This window comes from Tauraco erythrolophus, chromosome 4, assembly GCF_009769465.1.
Source record: "Tauraco erythrolophus isolate bTauEry1 chromosome 4, bTauEry1.pri, whole genome shotgun sequence".
In the NCBI taxonomy this organism is placed as follows: domain Eukaryota; kingdom Metazoa; phylum Chordata; class Aves; order Musophagiformes; family Musophagidae; genus Tauraco; species Tauraco erythrolophus.
In genome coordinates this window covers 74781335-74787465 of record NC_141468.1, presented here as the reverse complement: position 1 = coordinate 74787465, position 6131 = coordinate 74781335, and positions in this window count along the sequence as shown.

Here is a 6131-nt window from a genome sequence, read left to right as displayed (position 1 = left end):
GTGATCTCTCCATGTCAGTCCTTTGATCAACTTGAGCAAATAGAGCTACTCTGTTGAGATGCTTGAAACTGACAGTGTTCTCAGTAATTTTGTCCAAAAGTGGAAGTTGAGTCTGTGGGCAGTTATTGTCCAGTTGTCAGCATCAAGTGACTTCTTGTGTGACAGCTGTCAACAACTTCCTCAGCAGGAGCCAGCAGATCTGCCCCTGCTCCGTGCTGTCGTTGCTGGTAATGGGTGTAGTTTTTCTCTTATGACTTTCAGAACAGCTGAAATAAAAATAGACTCTTTACCTTTTAGAAAGTCAAAAAAAAAACCCAAACCCAGTACTTAATATACAGCTTGGAAAGAGGGATTTAAGCTAAACTTATTTTAATTACAATAGTAAGGATAAGTGAAACTCAAAAGTGCCATCTCTGTTGTTTCTTTAGCTCTAACTCATAACTCAAAGAAATGAATGCGGTAGGAATTGGCTCCTGTTGGGAGGGTGGGACAAGAATATGATTGTTTGCTGCTCTGAAATTGTTTGTTCGTCAGGCATTTGGGTGGGAGAGTGGCAGTGAAAACAGACCCTTCCCAGCACTGAAAATGCCAGGTGCTGTACTTCAGCAACATTCAGATTCTGTGTGTATTTCTGGCTTTCCTAATCTTTGATCCTGCCATTGAATCCGCGGGGGTGCAAAAAATCCACCCACACAGATCCGACTTTGAAATCCTGGCCATAATTATTTATGGTTTGGTTTGGACAAATTACTGTTCTCTGTGCAATAACCACAGTTATTACCAGAAATATACAAATGTCTAAAACATACATATGTACATTATGTGTGTAAGGACATATTTTTTAAGATGTTGCCTTTATTAATGTGTTTTGAGGCTTAACTGAAAGCCTCATTACTCAGTCTTGCCCTGTGCTGCTTTTCTTCTGACCACACCGGCCTGGATCCGTAGCGATTAATTTTCAGGAAAAACAGCTCATAATGTTTATAACCTGAAAACAATCTTAGAACTAAAAGGAGAACATCTAGCTTTATTCACTTTGCAACAAGATCCTAGTGTTTTGTTAAACTGCAAATGGACTATACTAGTTTTTCTGCATAAAACAGGTCCTCGTTTTTTTTGATGTCTCCGGGCCTTATTCATAAGACTGATCCATCTCAAGTTAGATCATTTTTATTTGCATATAAATAGAAGATGGATCCCTTACGAAAAAAGCCCTCTTGGCCAAGGACAGTGAATTTCATGAAACAAACAAACAAAAAATCGTAATTTTACAGCAAAATCATATGTTCCAGTGCCATTACAGAGCCTGGAAATGCCAGCCAGGACCATTCCTTAATTAGAGTAAGGCAAGTTTGGTGACTTTTATGTGTTTCCCAAAGTAATTTTTTGCTTTCTTTTCACTTTCCTTTTTCCTGAACTTTTAAGCATAAATTAATGCTGATGTTGTTTACTGTCATAATGCTTACAAGTAGGTTCCCCGCACTTGAGTGTTGCTTTAAATTTGGATTCTTCTCTTAGATGCGGGTCAAAGAAGCATACTGTCTTCGAATGTTCATGGGTAGGATGTGGCGAGCTCGGTTATTTCCGTTGCCGCTTGTTCTCAGTTGGAAGCCAACTGAAGATTAGCAGAAGTTTTCAGGTAATTCCTCTGCCTGTTTAAAATTGTGTAAAACTGAGTTTTATCTGGATTTAGAAACCTGCTAACAGCTTTTAGTGAGGTGCCCTTCAGGACTCAAAAACATGTTCCTAAGTCTTAAACCTCTTGTCAGGTTTTAGATTGGCAACCACATCTGCTAACAGCTGGATGTGTTTTCTCTTCTTATGATTTTGAACAGTTGTCCTCCTAAAAGGTGGGTAGAAGACTTCCCTGTCACACCTCCTAAGTGCTTCTCCAACCAGGGAAGCAGACCCCATGCTTAAAGCAGAGCAGAGGGCTTTTGGCTGGGGCGGTGAGGACTCTGCTCTCTTCCTGCACGGCCTCTGTAGGTCACTTCTCCTCTGTACCTTCCTTTCACCATCACATAAATACACTGCTACCTTGTAAAAGGTCTCTTTGTTAGCGTTTGTTTAGCACGCAGATGTTTCAGTTGGAAGATGACAGAAATATAAAGTACCATTCCTAAACGTTCTTTGCTGCCTGCAGTGCATTGAGAAATAGTGTGCAAGAAGGCATTCATCTAACGAGATAGTAGCAGTAGTTTTGATTTTCATCAAGTTCACGTGTGCTTTAGGATCTGAGATTTCAGTCCAGTGTGTTATGGATGTGGGTTGCAGTCCTGGTCTCAATATCCAAACAGTTCCCAGAGTCATAAGCAATATTTGTTTTGCACATGATATTATTAACGAAAACTAAATGGCAATAGAAGTATTCTAGAATGGAAAATTTTCCGGTAAAAAATCATGTTTATACAAGTGATCCATCTGAAAATTGTAGAACCTCGCAAAGCACTGTGTATTTGTCTCATAGGAAATAGTATACTTGCCTTTCAATAAATAGTATTTATGGTTTTTTTAAACTAAAACATAGTATTAGCATTTTGCCAGGTTATTAAATAATGTAAAAGACTTCTTTTAGTTCAGTACTGTTAGTTTGTATTTCCAAATCATGGTTGTGTTTAGTGCTTCCTTAAAAAAAAAAATCTCTCAAGCTTTCAGAATAGCCTGTTCCAGAGCTCTGGTACTCTCTTGCAGCCTATGTTGGAACTTGATCTTCTCCTGATGGAACATAATAGTAAGCTGAAGCAGAGGGTCTGTTTAAGGCCTTTAAAGCCATTTATACAATGGGGAAGAATTTTGCCCTTAATATAGCTGTACAATATTTATTTTTTTCCCTACAGAATTAACCAGATTCTGTCATGGATTGTATGGATGTTGCAAAACTTGTTTTTAAAGATTGTGAGCTGAGGTTTAAAAACTGTTAGTAATTCTGGAAATGTCAGTGTTGGAGAACCAAACCTGAGACCTTGCTGATACCCCTTCCAAAGGTTTCACAGCATTCAGCTCTTCGTAGGAGATCCACTTATAAGGTGTCTCAGGTTGGGATACAGAAGTCCAAACTTGTCACCTTTCAGCCTTTTGCCTACTTTAATTTTTGTAAGAAAATGCTATAAGTATATGCTTGCCTATTAATTCAAAGTGATGTCTTCTATATTTAATATTAGTTTCCCACGGTGAAAAATTATCTGCCCATATTTCTATATGGGAAATGTGGGGAATGCTATGCAAACAAGAAATGTGTTTCATCTTTCAAGCTACAAGTAGAGTGTGGCTTTTCAAAATCTGCAGATTTTCTGTGTAAATTAATCTTTCACTGTCTTTTGTTGGTGTCTTTCAAATTCTATTGGCTTCCAGCTAGAAAGCTAATGATAACGCATCAGAATTGCACCCTTTTAGAAGAACAAAAACAGGGTACACATCTGTAATAATAGTGTAATGACACCAAATCCGTGCATATATGATTTAGTATTATTTACCTAAATGCTTGTTCATTGGCATGTAGACAATTTCTTCAATGCTTTATCTTCATATTATGTTTTGCAACACCAGTCTGGCATCATTAGACATCCACCCGCAAGCATTTTAAAGATTTTTCCACACAGCCGTAAAATTGCACCTTCCTCCTTGAAAATAAAATCAAGTACACCTGTAATAACAAAGCAGTGGAATAGTATGCATCTCCTCCTGGATGTTTTAACTGCATTGCAGTAGAGCTGTGGTGGTTTGCCTTCGCAGACTCAGTGAAACGAAAGGTCGTGTCCTAATGTTACGTCTTCCTGTTTAAAATGGATAGCTTGCAAATGTTTATCTCAACTAGAAGTGAGAACGTGGTCTACGTTTGTGCTCTCCAATTCCCGTTTTGAGAAACCGTGCAGCAAAACAGCTGCATATCCTTTCATGTCCTCCTTTTGCTGTTAAACATTTACATCTCTGATTTCAGTTCTTTGCCAGGTTTCCCCCTCCTCGCGTTTGGATTTCTGGTCGAAGCTTGCAGTAGTGCCGTCTAGATTTATAGTGGGTTACATTGTTTTCTGCAGAAAAGAGCGAGAGAAAGAAATAAATCCGGCGCAGAAGTACTGAGAATTCATGTACAGCGTCATACAGTATATAGTTTCTTTGTGTTCTGCCAATAAGTATTTCAGTTTAAAATGTCTTGAGGCTGGTTGGGATTATTTCTGTAGAGAGAGGACCAAAGTATACGGTATATTGGCTTCCATTTTGCTGTTTTTGGACAGTCAAGGCTGCTTTCCATTTCCTACAATGTTCCAATATAACTAAATCACATACACTCTGTAATGGAGGCTTCTGAGACCTGGGGCTTCTGTAAAATGTAAAAGAGCAAAGTAGTATTTATACAGTATAATATTTTGATTCGCTAATGAGCTGTGAGGTGGGTGTTATCATGAACTACTGTGCAGCAAGAAAGGTTCCTAAAACATGCATCAACTCACTGCATCTCCGAATCATTGCAGATAACACAGTGTTTAGTTTCTAATTAGACTTGTGTTGTGCTAATTCTCGTGAGCAGCGTGATGACATTCTGCGTTTTAGTGGCAAGTACCAGAGCAGCTGACTTCAGCTTCGTGATGAAGCCAGCGTACAGCTGCTGAGAAAAGCAAGCCATTTGGAGAAACTGATTTTGCAAGATTAACACACACCGATTGGGATGGCCTTGTTCTGAGGGGGAAGGAGGAAATAAGGTGCATAGTCTTGAATTAAACTAATGATATTCTAGTCCTAAAAGGATTAGGAAAGAGATGTTTAACTGGAAAAAAAAATCCTGTGCACAATCGTTCACAAATTATTCATTTACTTTGGATAGTCTTTTGCACTATTTTTTAGGAGAGGATGAACATTCTTCTTCTTCCATGCCTCAGGCCCCTATTTTTAAAATAGAGATGGTTTATCCTAAGTCCTGTTTTCTGTACATGTGAGTAGTAAGTGCAACTTCAAGGCAGAATCTTGCGAACTATTTCTTGATGGAACATTCCAGAGCAGCATAGGCATTTTACGTGGCTAAAATTATTTCTGAATAATTTTTGCTAGCATGTTTTCTTTGTGGCCATCTCAAGTCAGTGTTTTTGGTAGCGCGGTTCCACTGTGGAGATAAGAACAGCAATACGGATTTGATATAGACGGCCTCATTGAACGAGGCCGCGTTGCTGTAAGGTACGTCTTCTAACTTCAACTCTCCAGTCAGGACTGAATCCCTTCAGTCAAATTCTAAATGTTAAGTTCAGCTTTTTCAAATCATATAATAATTGCATTCAGCACTAATAAAGGCTGTGCCTGTGACTCTTGAATGTTTCTCATGTAGCGTTTGAGTTTTTCACAGCCTTTAAAGCCTTACTCATTTCAACCATTGAAAGTACCCTGTGAGGTAGAGCAGTGCTCTTTTTCTGTTTTATGGGCTGAAGACAAAAGGCTGCGATTAGGTCCCTTGGATATATTGTATGACAGGCAAGGGCTGGCTAAGGAGTGGCATTTCCTCAGGATGATCAAGCTGTGGCTTGCTGCAAATCCCATCTGCCCTCTCTGCGTGCAGTGTTAGAGGTCCTTCCTGGAACAAGCTCCTCGGGTGATTTGTCTGCATGAGGTTGCCGGTACGGGATCACTGGAAAGGCAGATGGGATGTGTGATGGCAGACTTGGACTAGTTGTGTTTGGCAAGGAACAGATCTGTAGAGTATGACAGTCACTTCATGGGTCAGAATTTCTATTTAAATGGTATTCCTTCTGGATTTCATCACCCAGTCTAGTGTAAATATCAGTGGTACCGTGCAGCTGTTGGATTTTCAGGATTGCTAGGTGTGCACTAGAGGCTGCAAAGGATGTGTTTGTACAAATCATGAAACAAATAAAGGTATTTGCTTTTGTCTGTGAGCTTTGGCCTGCCAGTAATACTTTTTCTGTGGGCTATGTAAATAAAGGTCTGATTTTGCTTTGTCAGTTGGTGTTGGGGTGATTTAAGTTAGACTTGAAAGCCTCAACAGTATCCCAGGTAATAATCATGAAGTAAGAATGATAAAATTTTGTCATCTGCTTGAGAAAGGAAGGCGTAAGGTAACCCAAACCTCATGTTTACTTCCCTGCTGACCCCATTTCTTTTTTGTCTCCCTCAATAAAATGCAGAAA